Source organism: Perognathus longimembris, chromosome 7, assembly GCF_023159225.1.
Source record: "Perognathus longimembris pacificus isolate PPM17 chromosome 7, ASM2315922v1, whole genome shotgun sequence".
Taxonomy (NCBI): domain Eukaryota; kingdom Metazoa; phylum Chordata; class Mammalia; order Rodentia; family Heteromyidae; genus Perognathus; species Perognathus longimembris.
In genome coordinates, this window is record NC_063167.1 from 5,207,556 (window position 1) to 5,228,564 (window position 21,009).

The 21,009-nt window shown below is 42.0% G+C and overlaps 1 protein-coding gene and 1 long non-coding RNA gene across 4 annotated transcripts in view; one reads left to right on the forward strand and one right to left on the reverse strand.

Annotated features, from left to right (window-relative positions):
* Rere (arginine-glutamic acid dipeptide repeats) overlaps positions 1-21,009 on the reverse strand; it is a 370,202-nt gene that overhangs the window by 246,396 nt on the left and 102,797 nt on the right. The gene's annotated exons all lie outside the window — the stretch shown is intronic.
* LOC125354540 lies at positions 645-2,735 on the forward strand. Its single transcript, XR_007211501.1, has 3 exons — positions 645-656; positions 1,630-2,253; positions 2,462-2,735. It is a non-coding gene; the product is annotated as an uncharacterized LOC125354540 (long non-coding RNA).

Genomic DNA, 21,009 nt, shown 5'->3' on the forward strand with positions numbered 1-21,009 from the left:
TTCGATTCCCCAGCACCACGTATATAGAAAATGGCCAGAAGGGGCGCTGTGGCTCAAGTGGCAGAGTGCTAGCCTTGAGCAAAAAGAAGCCAGGGACAGTGCTCAGGCCCTGAGTCCAAGGCCCAGGACTGCCCACCCCACCCCCCAAAAAAAATTCCTCCCTAACATTGAAACCTTATCAAGGTCTATGGGTAGTCCAAAGAAAAGAGGGAGGAGCTTAGGCAGAAAAGCTCATCTCAGTTGCTGTTTAGGACAGAAATGTCTCCCATATGTTTAGGGAAGATTATTATTCTCCCTGGAGTCAACAAAGTAACTACTTTAGAAACAGTTATTTCAAGCCCAGCATAAGGTGGCTCACTCCTATAATCCCAACTACTCAGGAGGCTGAGATCTGAGGATCACAGTTCAAAGCCAGCCCAGGCAAGAAAGTCCCTGACACTCTTATCTCCAATTAACTACTACAAAACGGACAGTAGCACTGTGCCTCAAAGTAGTAGAGTGCTAGCCTTGAGCAAAACAAGTTCACAGACAGCACCCAGGTCCTGAGTTCAAAGCACCAGGACAAGCAAGAAGGAAAAAAAAAGTTATTTCAGCACTGAGAGAGGAAAAATAAACTCAATTTGAACATTCAATACTACTCCCTATAAAATTAAACAGTTTCTATTTACAAAGTCAATGTTTTCTTAGTTATCTCAAAATTGAGTATATTTTCATGTTATTTTATTAACATATAAATATACAATATATATTTACATAGTCAACCATGAGGTAACCAAGAACCATCGTACTACAAGGTCAATGCAATTGTCAAGTACATGTGGTTCCAAAATGTGTGAATATGTATTCTGCTAACAACATTCAAACTGATTTTTCTGAGACTCGGTATACTGTGACTAATATATACCAACAATGTGTCATCTGAATAAAGGAACTCACAATAAAGGGAACCCAGATGGTGCTAAAAAGGAGAGCTGTCACATCAACGTGCTAGAAATGATAACACAGAATAGACAACATAACTGCACCTTTATAGCAATGTTAGGTCAGAACAGTTTCCCTATTTGATCCTTTCAACAGCTAAGGAAACTGAATTGGACAGAGTTGTCAGCTCACTGGACAGTCTACAAAGCTACGAAGAGATGATTTACACAAGGCCACACAAGCAATGAGGACAAAGGAAGGATGCTGAAAGCAGCTCTTCCAGAGCAAATCCTGCCTGACCTGATTAGGACCTACTGCTTTCTGTGCAGCTGGCCTCTAACTCCCCACAGGCACCAACCTGTCCTCCATGGATGCAGGCTGGTAATTCATACTGACAGTTTCAGGAAACACATTCATTCTGCTCTCCCCTTCTCCACAAAAAAATGACCAAAAAAATATGCTTTAAAGTATGTGTTAATTACTGCTTAAACTCAGTAAAGCAGGAAACATAGTATAACATACTCCACATAATAATAAAGTCTAGTCCAGGACACAAAATGTCAGTCCACTGAACAGCCTACTGTGTGCTACTTACCGCCATAGGTATTGAAAAACAGCAGAGAAACACACAAGCATCCCTGCCCTCTACAGAGAGTGGAGAAGGCCTCATGCTCTGTGTGAGCAGAGCATTCTGTGGAGATTTGGAAGGGATGATCAGAGAAGATCTCCCTAAGACGGCTTCAACAATAACACAGAGAGGAAGCCAGAAGGACATGTGCACATATTCAGAGGCAAGACAGGCCAGGCGCACTGCTGACACAAGATACCAGAGGGGCAGACTGGAGGAGAATGAGCGGGGGCTCAGAGGTGAAGGGGCAGAAGCAAGAGGGCTTGGGTCCTGTCAAGTTCTGTAAGGACTGGCTTTTAGTCAAGTGATACAAAGTGACTTCACAGGGATGTGAGTAGCAAAAGAAAAAGGAGAAAAGATATGATGTGACTTCTGTTTGCTTGACTTCACTGTCCACTGAGAAAAAAAAAATGAAGAGATGCAGGGCATGCACGAAGACTGACAAGGTCAGAGACTCACAGCACAATGCAAGAAAGAAGTCAAGGCAGCTAGGATGGTCAGGGTGGTAGAGACCTAATTTCCTATGCATTCTTAAGGCAAGAGGCAAGTAGAATGTGCTAATGAACTATCAGGTAAAGAACAACTCTAAGGAACCTTGGCCAGAACAACTAACTATGAAACTGCCATTATCTGAGTGCTGAGTAGGAAAGACCAGGAGCTCAGGATTGAACGAGTGATGGCCATAACAAGCATAAAGAAAGAAGGTTTGGGGGCTGGGGATATGGCCTAGTGGCAAGAGTGCCTGCCTCATATATATGAGGCCCTGGGTTCGATTCCCCAGCACCACATATACAGAAAATGGCCAGAAGTGGCGCTGTGGCTCAAGTGGCAGAGTGCTAGCCTTGAGCAAAAAGAAGCCAGGGACAGTGCTCAGGCTCAGAGTCCAAGCCCCAGGACTGGCAAAAAAAAAAGGTTTGGGCTGTAGCTTGGTGGTAGCTTGCAAAAGCCTTGGGTTTAAACCCTAGCACTACAAGAGGCAAGGTACACACAGAGGCCTAGGCCGAAAAAAAATTAGTTTTAAATTTGGTTTGTAAATTAGAGGCTAAGTAAAATCACCAAGGAAGTAAATAAAGACAATGTGTGTGTATGCAGGCATGTGCACGCACACACGCTAGTACCAGAGCTTGAACTTAGCCTGTAGTCTCATTCGTTGTTTTTCACTCACAGCTGGCACTCTACCACCTGTGTCACACCTCCAATCCAGCTTTTTTGCTAACAAGTTGTAGATAAGAGTCTCTTGGACTTTTCTCCCCAGGCTGCCCCTGAACAGCGATCTCAGATCTCAGCCTTCCAAATACCTAGAGTTTTTGGTAAGAATGTTAGTGCTCACACAAATGATTGTTACTCATGCTATGTAGAGAGGATGGATATACAAAACTTAACAAATTACACACATTTCCAAAAGTAGTACCCCCAGGATTCACTAAGATAAAAGGTATAGACCTCTTAGTTTCCTAATAATTGGCACAATTTGGCCAGCTGGGTCAATTTTGTTTTAATCTAATCTGAGTCAAGACAATTTAACTGCCAAAGATATAGGACTATTCTTAAATGCTTCAGTTTCTACAAATACCATTTTATATCTGCAAGATGAAGTCAATAAATTCCTCATATTATTTCTCAGAACCACTTCAAAGTATCAACAGTTCTGTTGAGCTCAGGGTTCAACTTCATTTAAGCTGCCCCTGGGAGTGTGGACTCAGGATGGCATGAACTGAGCAACTGAGATTGCTGAGTCATCATTTGATGCAGGACAGGACAGACAGCGATGCTTCTCATCAGCTGCCCATAGCCTGCCTACTTGAACTGATAATTTTGTATGGTCAAAATATTATACTTATCCAATGACCTTAGCAGAAAAGGTCCCCCATCTCCTGAATGAAGACAATACCTACTAGCTACTCACAGGGTAGCTGACATGAATTCAGTATAAAGTGTGTAAATGCACTTGTAGATTGCAAAGTGCTTCACAAGCACAAACTCAACAATATATTTACTTCAATCATGACTTACTATCTGCTATGGTAGATAATACTCAATAGCATACTACACTATGCAAGACAGAAAAGGTCACCAAAACATCATTTCTATCCTCAAGAAACTCACCTGTCCTATCACATGATTAGGAACCAATCTAGGGGATGGGAATGTGGCCTAGTGGTAGAGTGCTTCCCTCGCATACATGAAGCCCTGGGTTCCATTCCTCAGCACCACATATATTGTAAAGGCCAGAAGTGGTGCTGAAGTGATGCTGTGGTTCAAGTGGTAGAGTGATAGCTTTGAGCAAAAAGAAGCCAGGGAGTGCTCAGGCCCTGAGTTCAAGCCTCAAGACAGAGGGAGAGGGGGGGGCAAGGGGGAGGGGGAGGGGGAGGGGGAGAGGGAGGGGGAGGGGATGGGAGAGGTGATGGGGGAGGGAGGAGGGAGGGGGAATCCAATAATGCAGAACTGATGACACAAATGAAGTAAAAATTCCAAATTATCTTCATGTGGATCATGAAAATTTCCCATCTCCAAGAAAATGCACTCTGCTCTTGAGTTTTAACCCTTGAATTACCATTGTCTAAGCTGTTCAAGCCACATTCTCTGTAGAATACACTTGATTTTCACACCCTCAATGAAATCTAATTCATCCTTATTCAACCACAAAAAAATTGTATTTTTCAAATGCCCAATTACATACCAAGTGTTTTGCTCAGCTCTTATGATTTATCAACCATCCTGAATGTTTGAAAGTTATCCATTGCTCCATCTTAGCTTGCCTATTTCAAGTTTTCACCATCTCCCACATAGATTAATATACCTGCCTTCTACTTAGTCTCTGTGGCTAAAAAATTTTAGTTTGTTTCCCAATTCATCTTACAACAAAGCCCATCACTAAACTATCACCGTGCCACCTGGGGATAGGGGACAGCTTTACTGAGACCTAACTCATTTAGCATTCAATTGGTAATGCAAAATATGCATCATTCCTTTTTACAGACTACAGAGACCTGAAATCAAGCTCTGGCCCCTCGTTCCCTTCTTGGGGCCCCAAGTATCAGCCACTTCCCTTACTTGACTCCTGAGGGCTACAACTGCCTCAAATCACACCTCCAGTCCCTGGAACCCACCTGCTTGAACATTCTTCCCTTAACTTCTACTCACTCAGCCTCAAGTACTTCTGTTCTCCAAACCTGGGGAGCCTCTCAGTCCCACCTGAAGTCCAGCCTCTTGTTTTGCCCCATCCTACCTGCAAAACAGTCTTCATACATCCTACCAGTAGTATCAACCAGTAACTTGTGTCACTTCTCCATTAACTGCAAAGTCCTTGAGGACAAAGTCCTCATTTGTCACATCATAGTCAAAGAAGCAAACTCACCAAAATTCCCTGTCTCAAACTCACTACAGTTTTCCAGTCATTCTCATTTCACCATTTAGCATCAGCCTGAGGGCTTATTAGGAGTCTCTAGTAAAGTCTCTTTCCTTGTTTTTCTGATCTCCTTTTGATGCTTAAAGGTCTCATTTATATACACCCAAACACTATAAACACTATAGGGATACTCACACTCCCCATCAACCACCTTCTAAGATGGTGTCTCCCATCTATGCCCCTGCCCATTGTCATACAAGGGGACATCCTAAATGTGGCATTTCTTTAACCTTCATATTCTATCACCAACAAAATTTCTCTCAAATTCATCTACTTCCAATACCCAAGTCTTAGTTGAAGCTACTACAGCTACTACCACAACTTTCCTGGGCCATTTCTACCAGCTTCTTGATTGTCCCAAGCCCAGTCATCTCAGCCGCAAGTGAGATTCTCGGCAGGACATTCCATTTCCCCAATAAATGCACTGCATGCCCTATGATTCTTTTCTACACTGCAACCGGGGTGTGCCTTTCAAGGTTAATGACAATATGTCTGGCTCCACTTTCAAGTACTTCAGAGTGACTTCTCACTAGAGTATGTATACACACACACACACAACACATCAACACTGTATTCTACAAAGCCCTGTTCCTGGCCCCATCTCACACCACTCCCCCTGCATCCTCTGCCCATGAACACTGCAGGGGTGCTTCCTCGTCCCCTAGCATACAGCCCAGCCTGTGAGCATATTGTTTCTTCTCTTAGTCATGCCTATGTCCTCTCCCTCAAGCCCATAATTCTACAGCAACTTCCTCAAGAGAGCTTTTCCTGTCCAAAATTACTGTTAGATTCCTTTAAATGGAACTTTACATTAATTTTTGAGATTTGATTAACTTTGTCTCTACCTTCAAGCTACACTACACATTCCATGAAGAACTAACCTTTGACTATTTGTGCACTCTCTTGTATTCACTATCTGAGCATACGAAGATGAGGAATAAATTCATATTTCTCCCTTCTCATGCTCTCACACATAACCTACACATCAATAAAGAGGGTATTATGGGGAGAATTTTACTTGGGAAAGAAAATATTTCATGGGGTGAGAACAAAGCATAGTAGTAGAGGGCTCACCTAGCATGCTTGAAGCCCTGTGTTTGATTCCTCAGCACCACATAAACAGAAAAGGGCTGAAGTGGTGCTGTGGCTCAAGTGGTAGGGCACTAGCCTTGAGCAAAAGAAGCTCAGCAACATTGCCCTGGCCCTGAGTTCAAGCCCCAGGACTAGCAAACAAAGAAAATATTTCATAAACAGCTGAAGAAGGCTTGAATTGGCTTGTAAGCATAAATAGGATAAGGAGAAGCAAAGCAGAGAAAACAAAAAAAGAGAAGTCAGATCCCTGGTGGCTCCTACTCAATGCTGGCAATGTCACAGGATATTAGGGGAGAAATGAGAACATTAACGCAAGAGGAACTCAGCAAGGCAAAATTGTGCCTCCTACAGAAGAGAGTGCTACTAATTAATAGGAAGCAAAGTATGCAAGTATAATGGTTTTATCCCTGATGTGCTACTGCCCCTCATTCCAACTGGTCAAACTTTAGGTTCACAATCTTGCCCAACTGGCTAATATGAAAGGGGTTATGAAAACAAGGAATGTGGCTTAATTACAACAGCTTCTTACAAAGTGATGGCTACCCTTAAAACAGTGGTGGTTATGTCAAGCAACCACTTTGACTTATGGATTCTAATTTCTACATCAAGAGGTAAGATCTGAGAATAGAGATCTGAGGGCACCCTGGGCAAAAAAAAAGTCCAAGGGATTAATTTCCGATTAACCAGTAAAATGCTGGACTGGAGGTATATATAGCTCAAGTGGTAGAGTGCCAGTCATGCGCATAAATAAGGGCAGAGTGAGAGCATGAGGCCCTGAGGTCAAGCCCTGGTACTAGGACAAAAAAAAAAAAAAAAAAGTATTCAGTTAGACTGCTGCTGGTGGCATCCACAAGGAGAAAAGGCAGAAGGAAATAAGTCTAAGCAAAGAAGATAATTAATGGAAAAGCTACTGGGAGCAGCTATGATGTACTAAAAACACTTTACACACTGTTAACTCCCTTCGTCTTCATTATTAAAAAGGGTGACAGTATATTTCCTTAGCCAAATTGACATATCTGAGAGAAAAGACACAACTTGTAATGATTCAGGAAGCAAACCTGACCATCTGATCATCCCATGTGTGCCCCTATGCAGAAGGTGCTACTGTCATATAAACATTACCAGTGCAAAAGTAAGCACAGTGACACTGAACAACAGCAAATATATTAGGCCTAGATTATGAACCAAAACATGTGTACACGGAAACTGAATCCAAGGCCTTGTGCATGCCACACAGAGCTACATCCTGAAGCCCCAGAACCAGTATTCTTTAGCCACCAGGCTCTCCCACCTTAAGCTGCGTGCTCCTAAAAAAGCCCAGTCACTCAATGCAGTGGCCTTACAAGCAAATACTGCGCTGCTGCAGGCCACCAAAATGAAACAGCATTTAGGACCATTTGCTGCATTTAGCAGCAGGAGTTACAGTCCTCATGAGTTATTACTGTCATTGCAAAGAAACTATTTCAAATCTGCCAGCTTCCTAAAGGTGGACCAAAGCACTTCAAGTGTTTCTGTCTTTGCTATTTCTGCATCTTCTGTATCTCAACAAATGCTCTGGCATTCTCCTTTGTGAACAAAACCAATAGCCAAGTGGGGAAGGCCTAACTAAGTGCACAGGCCACTGTGGCCATGCCTCCTAGAAAAATGGCTGCAGCCAGCAAGTGCCAGGAAGCCACAGAAGACGGCTACAGCTGAGTGACTTGCTTTTAAAAAGGAAATCAATTTTTTTTCCCTGTTCCCTTTCATATCAACATGCCTGGCAAAGAAAATGTAGTGACTTCTGCCCTGGAAAAGGAAATGTCACTCTTGTATTCACTGTACTAAAAAAACAAGGTCTTCTCACAAAGAGCAAGCTGCTGAGGAGAATACCTCAAAACATGTCAGAGCATCAGCAATGAGGCTGCCAGATGACACAGAACGATGGAGTTGCACATCTGTAAAGTCAGGCAGAAATAAAACTTCCATCTGAAACTGACACAGTACTGCGAGTTGTTTTTCCATACTGTAAAGTTGTTAGACATGACTACATCCAACCACTGAAACGAAGGGCCACTAAATATCCCCACGAGATTCCCTACATGGGAGGGTAGTGGCCTTTTAAACAGTCAAAGCTGGCTTACGGAGGAAGCTAAACCACCATGATGGGGATGTGCAGCTCACACCCTGAGCACAACTTCAGGGTTTCGGGGCAGGTGGCACAGCAGAGATGCTTTCATGGAAGCAGGTGAGAGAGATACTGTGGGGCACTGCACTCTTCCTGGAAGGCTCTGGGAGATTCTGAGAATATGCTTAATTTCTATCCAAAAGACCCAAGAACACATGAGACCGCTGCAGAAAGTGGATAGGGGCACAGAAGACCCCAATTCCAGGTTAAAATAAACATCCCAATTAAAATCAACTAAGAAGCCAGGCATTGGTGGCTCACCTCTGTAATCCTAGCTACTTAGGAGTCTGAGATCTGAGGATCACAGTTCAAAGCCAGCCCAGGCAGGAAAGTTCTTGAGACTCTCATCCCCAAATAACCACGCAAAAACCAAAAGTAGAGATGTGGTTCAAAGTAGTGGAGCGCTAGACTTGAACGGAAGAGCTCAGGAACAGTGCATATGACCTGAGTTCAAGCCCCATGACTGGCCAAAAAAAAAAAAAAAATCAACTAAGAAACAACACATTAGCTTTATCATTAAAAGGAAAGATTCCCAAGTGCCCTGTGAAGTTTCCAATAACAATTTAAATGCCTGTCTTTAAAGAATATGGAAACTCATTCACACAACTATTTCTTTTCTTATGCTTGTTTTTTAGGGGGAGTGCTATACTGGGTCTTGAATTCAGGGTCTGGGTGATGTCCCTCAGCTTTTTTACTCAAGGCTACCACTTTGATCCACTTATGACTTTTTGGTGGTTAGAGATAAGAGTCTCATGGACTTTCCTGCTGGAGTTGAAAGCCAGCTTGGGACAAAAGCCTGTTTCAAAATACCAAATACGGACCACCAGTTCTTATATGATGTTTTGTATGAAATGCCCAGAAAAGACAGATTAGTAAGTGCTTTGGACTTCTGGACAGGGTAAATGGGAGTTTTCTGGTAGGGTTGTGGGGTTTATGTTGGGAGTGACAGAAATATGTTAAAATAGATTATGATTATTTTTTTTTTTGAGCCAGTCCTGGGGCTTGGACTCAGGACCTGAGCACTGTCCCTGGCTTCTTTTTGCTCAAGGCTAGCACTCTGCCACTTGAGCCACAGCGCCACTTCTGGCCATTTTCTGTATATGTGGTACTGGGGAATTGAACCCAGGGCCTCATGTATACGAGGCAAGCACTCTTGCCACTAGGCCATATCCCCAGCCCCAGATTATGATGATGTTTATCAAGTGTTTTTAAACACTTTAAGTAGATAAGGCTCATGGTATATAAATTGTATCTCAGTAAAACTCTTAAAACATATACATAAGCAGCATTGCAAACTAGCCAGAAAAGCTCTGCCTTTGCTACGTCCAAAGAGATGCACAGGATGAATTCTAGCTCTATCACTGGGGGGGGGGGGGGGGGGGGAGATATTTTAAAGCTGTAAACACATAAACAGTTTTATTTCATGTAACACTGAGAGTAAAATTAGAGAGCCATTTTATACTACAGTAATTTTTAATATGCAGGAACTCTTGATGAGGCTCACTACCTCAACATAGCAGATTTAAAGTAGGTAAAGTGGACACAGTTTGCACAACTCCAAGATCCAAAGCATTCTGCAACCGTGGCACATATAATCTCAGCATTTAATAAAAGGAAATATAACAGAGTGAATTTTATATTTACTACAATTACACTTCACACAAATATGGGGAAAAAATCAAAAGCATTCAAAATGCACTTCTGGTATAAATTGTAGCCGTGGAAAAATGGGAAGAATCACAAATCTCACTGGAACAGTTCTTCTAAGCACTTAAAATCTCTTAGATGAAAGAGCAAAGCAGATGACTTTGCCAAAACTCAATTTGCCGATTTCTGTATCAGCCATTCTAATTCGATGCAATTCTAAGGTGTCTAAATTTATTAACCCTACCATATGTTAACCTAATGCTACTAAAGGCCGGGTGGGGGGCGGGGAGAGAAAGCCACTAGGATTATTGGTCCCAGATGTTAGCAACTATGAATGACTACAAAGGAGATAAGTGGGAGAGGTTCAGAGCTGAGACCACAATTTAATGTTGTAGCTCTAACAAATCACCATTATTTGAACATCAACTTGTAGAGTATATTTCCCCTTAGTTCACCCATAATTTCAGAACACTGCCCAAGTAACTCTAAGTACAAAGATAACCAGAACAAATACAATCTAGCCTCAGAGAGCTTAAAGGCTAGTAGGGGAGGGAAAACACAGGAAGTGCTATATTATTCAAATTATGTAGTGTAATATAGTAAGTATCCCAAGGTGAAGATAAGTGCTATGGAGAAAAATAAAAGGTGGGTGACAAGCATAAAGAGCCATTAATTTGTGACAATAATGAGAGGTCAATTTGACCTAAAGAAGGTATACAAGTTATGTGGTTATGGGGGTGGGGACTCTAGGCAGAGAAAAGAGCAAGTGCAAAAGCCTGAAGCAGGAGCACCCTAGCATACTAGGGCCACCACAAAACACTGAGGTGGCTGAAGCACTGAGGGCAAAGAAGAAAATTACAAAGAGAAAAGGTAGCTGGAAAACTTCTGCTCAAATAGGAGTCACACTGTGTGTACACATAGAGCAGGGGATCCTGAGTTGTCTTTAGGCCTCCTTCAATCCTGTTATCTCAGGCAAGGTAGTACCAGTGAAGGAATTGTTAGTATTCAGATTCTAGATAGCAAGGCAGTAAGAATCTGCCAAAAGATTGGACTGGTGAGAGACAAAGGGAAGAATTAATAAAGACATTAAGGATTAGACAACTGAAGATTAGACTGGTAAGGGGAAAAGACAGAAAACTGGAAGTCTATTTGGAATATGTTGAATCTGCTATGCTGACCAGAAACATGCATGGGTCAAGAGGTGTAGAAGCCCTGGGATGTCTTAGACAGAGTCTCTAAGTCCTCAGAATGCAAACAGTCCTAGCAACCAGGAGACAGCATGTTACCAAAATTCATTGCCAGGGATAAAATAGTCAGGTAGAAAAGAATACTTTGAAATAAAACAAGATTATCAATAGCAAGCCCAGTGAATTTTTGACCTATAGGAGGATTGAAAGACTGTATTCACAAACCTTGACATGGCAGCAATACACAGCACTATGTATTTTAAAACTGCCAGTGGATGGGGGCTGGGAATATGGCCTACTGGTAGAGTGCTTGCCTCACATACATGAAGCCCTGGGTTTGATTCCTCAGTGCCACATGTATAGAAAAAGCTAGAAGTGGCACTGTGGCTCAAGTGGTAGAGTGTTAGCCTTGAGCAAAAAGAAGACAGGGACAGTGCTCAGGCCTTGAGTTCAAGTCCCAGGATTGGCAAAAAAAAACAACTGCCAATGGACAAGTTCCATATTAATGACTGGTCAAATGTTGCATTAATCAAATCCAGGCAGCTCCAGTCCTGGAGGGTCCGGCTGGAGGCAGACAAGGCTGGAGGCAAACACATCTGGCAGGAACACCTCCTTCCCCTGCTATTTTGTCAGGGGAAATGCACCAGCTGTCCAAATGGAAACATTGGCCATGCTAGAATAATGGAGGGAAAACCTGCTTAAATGATTCTCGCCTTGAAAATTAATGAAACAGCATTAATGAATTTTTTAAACACACAAACAGCTTTCTTATCTAATAAGTTGAGTACATAACTATTTTAAAGTTCATGAGAAGAGGAAAAAGACTATGCAACGAGTATGCCTACAAATCCAAAACAAAATTTCAACTATGGAGGGGAATAAAATGAGATTTGATCGGCTCACTGGAGATATGTACACTGGTGCCACAGTATTCAAAAAAATAAGTCAAGCCAGGCTCTGGTGGTTCACACCTGTAAATACTAAGCTATTCAGGAGGTTGAGCTATGAGGATCATGGGTCAAAGCCAGCCCAAGCAGAAAAGTTTTTAAGACTCTTGTCTCCAATTAACCACTAGAAAACCGAAATGGAGTGTTGACTCACAAGTGGTAGAGCACTAGGCTTGAGCACAAGAGTACAGGGACAGCTCTCAGGCCAAATTCAGATAGATAGATAGATAGATAGATAGATAGATAGATAGATAGATAGATAGATAGATAGATAGATGGATGGATGGATGGATGGATGGATGGATGGATGGATGCATTATAGTGTCAATAAGATTGTTTCAAAGACTTAAATGGCTTCAAAATCTATTTTCATTACTACAGAAATTGATGGTTATATTTATCAATGAACATTTAAATAGTAAATTTTTAAAGGAGTAAAGTAGTTAATGGCAAAAATGATCATTTATAGTAGCCAGAAAAAATGCAGTATTATTCTATTCCATGTTACTGCCTCCTGAAAGTACAAGAAGCCCAGGATAGGAGTCATGATTTAAGTGTTCAAGCTCAGAGCCCTGAGTTCAATCCCTGTATGTGAGGGGCAGTAGAGGTGTTTGGAGAGGGATAGAGGAAGCTCAGGATAGTACAGCCTGCAGAATGTCAACATTGTCCACTCTAGCTGGGAGTGTCAACATGAATCTTTCTAGTTACTTGGCCTCAGTAATACTTGGCTTCTAACTCCAATGTAATTTCAGTTTTCAGTTTTTTCTCTCCAAAAGCACACAGGCATAAAAAAATAATAATAGTACTTGCTCAGGGTAAAATACCTCAAGCAGGAGAGACAGAAAAGAGACTTATATACAAATTTACAATCAATGGTAATTAAAATAGGAACAAGAGCCAGTCACCTGTGGCTCGTGCCTATAATCCTAGCGACTCTGACGGATTAAATCTAAGGGTCGTGGTTCAAAGCCAGCCCAGACAATAAGTTTGTGAGACTCGTATCTCTAAGCACTAAAAAAAGCCGTAAGCTGAGCTGTGTGTGGCTCAAGTGGTAGAAGTACTAACTTTGAGCAGAAAAGCTCAGGCACAGTGCCCAGTCCCTGAGATCAAGCCCCAGGACCAGAACCAAAAAAATAAATAAATAAAAGGAACAATGTCCAGAATCAGATAGAAAATTCTTTCTCATTTTCACCATTGAAAAGAAGAACAGTTAAATTCATTCAAGAATAGCCCTTGGGGCTGGGGATATGGCCTAGTGGCAAGAGAGCTTGCCTCGTATACATGAGGCCCTGGGTTCGATTCCCCAGCACCACATATACAGAAAACGGCCAGAAGTGGCGCTGTGGCTCAAGTGGCAGAGTGCTAGCCTTGAGCAAAAGGAAGCCAGGGACGGTGCTCAGGCCCTGAGTCCAAGGCCCAGGACTGGCCCAAAAAAAAAAAAAGAATAGCCCTTGCTATTACAGAAGTATTTAATTTGTTTACTAGCTTTAGAATATGACATAACGGTTCACATGTAATATACCCCAGTCCTATTCCATATGTAGCCTTCTGTCCTGATCTACCTGCGATTAGAAGAAGACAATCACCGAGTCATTTACAACATAACTACGGTTTCTCTCTAAAGTAGTATCTGTCAAGATCTTGGAAAAAGTTATTACTAAGAAAAGTATTAATTTGTGAAGCAAAGAACTGCAGAAGATAAGTAACAAAATAAGAAAAGTCAGTGCTTATTTTTTTAGTGGGATGAGGATGATTCATGCCTATAATACCAGTTATTTAGAAGGCAGAGATTACAAAGCTCGTCCTTCCAAGGCCATCTTCCTCTTAATCCCTAGCTTTTTTTTTTTTTTGGGGGGGGGGGGAGGATAGTACTGAAGCTTGAAGTCAGGATCCCACTCTTTCACTTACTTTTTTCCACTCACAGCTGGCAATCTACCACTTAAGCCATGCCTCCACATCCCTTAATCTTTACATTTTTGTTTTGTCATGCCAGTCCTATAGTTTGAACTCAGGGCCTGGGTGTATCCCTGAGATTTTATGATTAAGGCTGGCATTCTACTTGAGCCACAGCTCCAGTCCGGGCTTTTTGGTGGTTAAGTTAAAAGGAGATTAAAGTCTCAGGGATTTTCCTGCTCCGGCTGGCTTCGGACCACAGTTCTCAGAACTCAGACTCCTAAGTAACAAGGATTACAGACATGAGTCACTAGTGTCCAACTTTAATCAATGAGATTACATCTCAATTAATAAGCCAAGTGTGGTAGTAGAAGACCTGTGATCCCAGCAATACAGAATCCTTTGTTAGAGGATTGCTGTCCCAGGCCAGCCCTGGACAAAAGGTTAATAAGTAAGACCTTATCTGAAAAATAACTGAAGCAAAAAGGATTAGGACATGACTCAAGTGGTAGAGTACCCATCTAAAAAGTGGGAGGCCCTGAGTTGAAACTCATGTGTATTTGTCACACATAGTGTATAAAAAATATGTAATAAAACACACCTGGCAAGACATCTTAACTAAATATTTAGGAGGCTGAGATCTGAGGAACTGACGTTCAAAGCCAGGCTAGACAAACAAACTCACAAGACTCATATTCAATTAACCAACAAAAAGCCAGAAATGGGGGAGAACACGAGCTGCTAGAGAAAAAGCTGAGAAAAGGCCAAGCTTACAGCTCAAGCCCTAGTACCAGCAAAAAATTAAATTAAAAAACACATTTAGATTAAATCAGAAGTATTCAATTTAAAACACCAGCTTTTGTTTAAAAGTATGTGCAAATGTACCATTTTCCATAGAAAATGGACTAAGGAGAGGTCTCGACTTGGTACTTATAAATTATAAACCTAGGCTTGGAAATATCATTAGGCTGGGCTGAGTGTGGCTTGGTAGTAGAGTGCTTGCCTGGCATGCTTCATGAAGCCCTCGGTTCAATTCCTCAGAACCACATGCACAATAAGAGAAGTGGAGCTGTGGCTCAAGTTGTAGAGTGCTAGCCTTGAGCAAAAGAAGCTCAAGGAGAGTGCCTTGGCCGGCAGCCCTACCCCCACCCCATCATTAGGCAAGAAGAGAACCTTTCACTGTATGGAACTGGAAGTTCTCAACTGAAATGAAGTACAGGCTTCTTTTTCAAAGCTCTGAATTTTAGGTTTGTTTTAAAAATGTGAAAGCAACTTACTAACTAGGATTACCCCATGAATGGTAACCGTGATGTGCTAACACCGCAATGAAGGCGGAGACTTTATTTCTTCCACAACAAAACTGGTATTGGCACCGTGACTCAAGCCTATAATCCTAGTTAGCAAGGCAGAGACCAGTGGACTATATAGTTGATGTCAGCCTGGACCAATATATATATATAAAATTTTTTTTAAATTTCCAGGAGACTCCATCTCAACCAATAAAATCTGAGCATGGCAGTATGCCTCTATTATCTCAGCTACAGGGGAAGCACTGTCATAAGTACCTGATATCCCTGCAATTAGGGGGAAGAGCAGCCTAAGCATAAAGCCAGACCTTTGCAAAAAGGAAATAAATAACCAACACACACACACACACACACACACACACACACACACACACACACACACACACACACAGATTGATGGTGTGGCACAAATGGCAGAGTGCCTGCCTAGCATGTTCAAGGCCTTGAATTCAAACCCCAGTACCACCCCCACCAAGAAAAGCATATTTATCATTTGCTGGCAGGCTTAATGCCATACAGCTATTCTTTTCTAAGCTTTCATCTCATAATAGTGTAAGATAAAAGACAGTACAGTAATTGACAGGTAAGGTAATTAAATATAGTCTAGATCCCAACTGTTCAAAGTTAAGCTCCCTTGACAAACTTCCTCAATTTTGTAATCAAGGAAAAATTTAGCCTACAAATATTCATTCCATACTTCACACAACCACAAAATACCAGATGCTCAGTTTATGACCTGATATCAATGTATACTGAATAGCTCTCAGTCTCTGGTGACCTTTAAAACCAACTGGAAAATGTAAGCAAGGAAATATTCAGCACTACAGAAAATAAATCCCCAAAGCAACTGACAAATGTAACCTGGAGGGCTGAAATGTAAATGGAGCATCCATCCAGTTACTACAGCATATTCTCATGCTCTCTCTCTCTCCCTCTCCCCCCACACCCCCCTTACACACTCTCACTCTCTCTCTCTCCCTCTCCCCCCCCACCCCCTCACTCTCTCTCTCTCTCCTCAGCTCATTAGGCAAACAGGAAATTCTTTCTAATAGCTTTCAATGGAAAAACTGCCACTTGTGATTCAAGTTAATTTGATCAAATCCAGAAGGCTTTCTTTTTTTGGGGGGTGGGGGGGTTGGGGGGAGATACACAGAGAGAACTTTACTCTTTGCTTTATCTTGCAAATTTGAAACTGATTAGCAATATGACTAAACCCACAGACTGTGATGCCTTTTTCAATGACCAGTAATTTATAATACATCCTTCTCACATCTGTCACTTGTTTCTTCGTTTGGCTGTCCTAGAACTCGACCCTCCTACCAAGGGCTGGAATTGTAAAGTGCATACCATCACACTTGCATCTGTCACTTTGGATATCTTTCAGATAAATGACAGGACACAGAATATACAGAACTATTTTTATTATGTTGCAGAACTGTGCAGAAAAGGCAGTGATAGTAAAACATAGCTCTCCTAACCAGTGAAAAACCACAAAAATCCCCAAAAGGTAGAAAAGAGTATTTAAGCATCTTGTCATACCCAAATATGTCAATCCTACTACTCTCCACCACGATTATATATCCAGCACAGCTTAGCCATCAGTGATGCTGCAAAGTCCCTGGGAGAGAGAGAGGTGGAAACCCTGGGTGGGGGACAAAAAGCCACTAAGCTAAAGAAAAATACAAAAGCCTGTAACACAACTTACTCCTTTCAAAAGAGAAAAAAATTGAAATGTAATGTGCACTAAGTTGTATTTTTAAACTGTACCGTGTCTGTTTTGTGTTGCCAACAACACACTACCAAATCACTACAACTTTCTCTAAAAGAAAACAGAGTAATGAAAAATATATTTCCACAAAATGTATTTCCTAAACTACAAAATGACCATGTATTAGAGAATGTTCTTAAATGTGACTCATTTTATACGTCAATCGGTTACAAACTTTAATTCAAGGCTGTGCTGTCTGATATAATCATAAGGCTATTTAAATTTAACTAAATGCAAGTTTATTCCTTGGTCATACTAGCCACGTCACACGGTTGCCAGCCATACTACAGTAGACGGGGCAGCCCCTGAACATTTCCACCATCACAGAAAGACCTGTTGGCACTCTTGTAGAGCTGAACATATATGAGTAAGAGTACTGAATCTCATTTCAGGATCACAGTTCAAAGCTGGCCCAGGCAGAAAAGTCCCTATGAGACTCTTAACTCCAATTAGCCACCAGAAAACCAGAAGCAGCACTGTAGTTCAAGTGGTAGAGCACTTGCCTTGAGCAAAAGAGTTCAGTGACAGAGCCAGGTCCCAGTTCCTGTAAATCCTAGCTACAGAGAAGGCTGAAATGTGAGGAATGCAGTTCAAAGCCAGCCCAGGAAGGCAAGTCAGTGACTGTCTTATCTCCAATTAACCAGAAAGCCTTAATTAAATGGCTCTGTGGCTCAAAGTGGTAGTGTACTACCCTTGAGCAATAAGTGTCCAGTCCCCTAGTTCAAGCCCCACAACAGGGAGGGAGGGAGGGAAAGAATCTCATTTCCGTGCCAGGCTCATGCCTGTAATCCTAGCTACTCAGAAGACTGAGATCTGAGGACTGTGGTTTCAAGCGAGCCCAGGCAGCAAAGTCTATGAGACTCTCATCTCCGATGAGCCACAATAAGACCTAAGGGGAGCTGTGGTCCAAGCGGCCAAGTGCCGGCCTTGAGTGAAAAAATCTCAAAGACAATGCCCAGGCCCTGAGTTCAAGCTCCAAGACCAGAACCAAAAGAAGTGGGATAGGACAAGAAGGAAAAGGAGAGGAGGGGGAAGAGGAGAGGAAAAAGAACCTCATCAATAAGCCATTTTCATTTTTTCTTTAGTTTTTGTTTCCTGCAACAGGGTCTCTCCATATATTGCCAGGTTAGCCTCCAATTTCAGATACGCCTGGCTCCTGCCTATCAAGTGCTGGAATTACAGCCACGCACCTTTCAAGCATGCTAATGACACTACTCTCTTCTGATTCATCCTAACTGCTTCAAGTACAAAAATGTGCATGGATGTGAGCCCAGTGGCTTTATTCTCAACTCTCACAAAGGCAATAGATTACAATTCTTAAAGAAAAAAAAAAAAAAACAGTGAGTGTCCCATACCAATCTAAGGCTTTATTCTTTCATTCTTCCAGCAATTTATACAACTTGACCTGAGGAAAAAAAGAGCAGGAAGCATTTTTCTCTACTAAACCTTTGTCCAATACGGCCACATCTCCTATTTTAGAATCCTAGGTTCCATTATCTTACACCCTCAGCACTTTCTTTGTAACCAATCTTTCGAAACCAATCTCCTCAGACTCAGCCAACATATTATGCCATCAGTCTAAAATCAGGACCTGGAGATTCTAGCAGGTAGGCTGCATGTAATGAGAATGGGGGGCGGGGGGGCGCGGGGAGATCCTAAACCTATCCACTCTCCAAGCCTAGAAGATGGTCCAATGGGTAAGTAGTAGGCTACACATCTTTCTCCATTACAGAAACAAATCCCTTCTTCTGTGAAGTTAGTAAGTTACCTGTATATGCAAACACAAGAGGACAAGCAAAGGTTTTCCTATAAAACTGGGGCTTTTTAGGAACGTGTTTCCCATCACTTATTTCTCAAGAATGTTGACTGTTTCAAAGCACTCCCCAGCACACTTCACGAGTTTCACCTACCACTTGCCTTGCCTATAACAAGCTACTTATACAGAAGGAGAGGCAAAGGGGAAGAACTCTAGACTCAGGATTTTTTTTTAATTCCTCTTGAAAATCTGAACCATAATTGTGTATATATCAGTTCTATAATACTACGGTAAAAAACAAAGTCAGGGGGAGATCTGTTTTCTGAATGAGGTATAGATAGGAAGGTGTGATCACAACCCCCCCCCCACACACACAGGGGGTTTATTGTCGACAAGAATGGCCATCCCAGGCAAGTGTGGAGTCAGAGGAACCTGCTCAGTAACTATCACTGCAACTTTTTTTGGTTATCATTTCATTATGAGGAGAAAGCACTTTGAGTCTTGAATAGGCACTAAGCTTCTGGTGACCCTGGAAAAGGTCTTTGATCTCTAAGGGGAAAAGGTCAGGCCTGCCACAGGAGGTGAAAGTTGAGCAACTAACCCTTTCTATTAGAAGAATTTCTGAACTAAGGAAAGAGCGAAACTAAAGTGAGGGTCTGTGAAGCCAACTTTCCTTAAGGGAATGCTAGCTTGAATAGCAAAAGTCAGTGGGAAGTGTTCTCAGAAGGCCTCTGACAACAGGCAGGAACAATGTAAGAACATACAAACACAAAGTCTTAGGTGGAAAAGAAAAAGGGAAGGAAGGAAGACTGGGGTGGGGGAGAGGTCTGAGAATCACAACTGTGAGCTCTACCAAAGACAAAAGGCAGCAGGTCTGTGATATGTAATGAGTTCTTGAAAGAAAAGCAGTCAGATGAAAGGAAGAGGAAGAATTACACCACCTCAGCTCCTACTGGAGTGTGAAAAACCTTCCCAATTTACCAGTGAGAAAGTACCCTTTCATTGCTCACATCCAGTTCAGATTAAGAAATGCACATTTCGAACACTGTAACTCACAAAAAGGTAAATATATAAAAGAACAGAAAATTGCTTCCCACTAATCTGGGTCAATCCTTCACTAGTACATATAAAAAAATCATTTTTTTCATCCTCTACAATTGCTAAATACCAATCAATCCTTCCAAAGCTCAATCACCCAGGTAGAAGGTCAGAGGAAGAGCAGTAAAACTGTAAGAACAAAAGAGAAAATAAAATTCTGAAACTGCTTCATAAAAATAATTTTAAGTATCCACAAAAATAACTGGTTAGAAAGGGGCGGCAGTCCCCAAAAACACATTTCCTAGGCTTTAAAAACCATTTGTCGGGCTGGGAATGTGGCCTAGTGGTAGAGTGCTCACTCTGAGTTCAAGGCCCAGGAGTGGCCAAAAAAAATTTTTTTTGTTCTTTCTAACAAGAAAAATAAGAAGAGGACAAGAGTGACAATACCAAACTACTCTCAGGAAAAATGTCCTCCTAGCAGTGGGGCAGGCACTTCCAAATCAAACCAGACAGAACCTTACACAAAAGGTATAAATTGGGCTGGGACTGTGGCTTAGTGGTAGAGTGCTTGCGTAGCACGCATGAAGCCCTAGGTTTACACCCAGGTGTAAACCAAGATTCAGGTGATTCCTTAGCACCACATAAACAAAAAAGGCCCGAAGTGGTGCTGTGGCTCAAGTGGTAGAGTGCTAGCCTTGAGCAAAAACAGAAGACAGGGACTATGCTCAGGCCCTGAGTTCAAGCCCTAGGACTGGCAAAAACAAAAAAACTAAGAATCTCTCTTAAAATTGTTGTCAGGTGCTTTGAATCCAGGGATTTGGAGCCCATAGCATACCTTTTCTTCTCCCTCCCTACCCCACCTCCATTGTGGGGCTTGAAGTCTGAGCCTGGGCACTGTTCCAGGGCTCTTCAGTTCAGGTTAGGGCTCTAACACTAGAGCCACAGTGCCACTTCTGGTTTTCTGGAGATTAAGTCTCACAGATTGTCTTGCCTGGGCTGGCTTTGAAGCATGACCCTCAGAGCTCAGCCTCCTGACCAGCTAGGATTACAAGCGTGGGCCACTGGTGGCGCCCACTTACTTGTTCATTTTTAAAGATAATTTCTATAGTAAACATTTAGCTTTAGAACACTGTGGCAAAGGGCAAATATCTTTTTCTCTATATCATTCCACCTCCCCTACAAATATAAAATGTAAGATGAAACCTAAAATCTATCCATAAATTTAGCCATAGATAAAAATGTGCTATTAAAT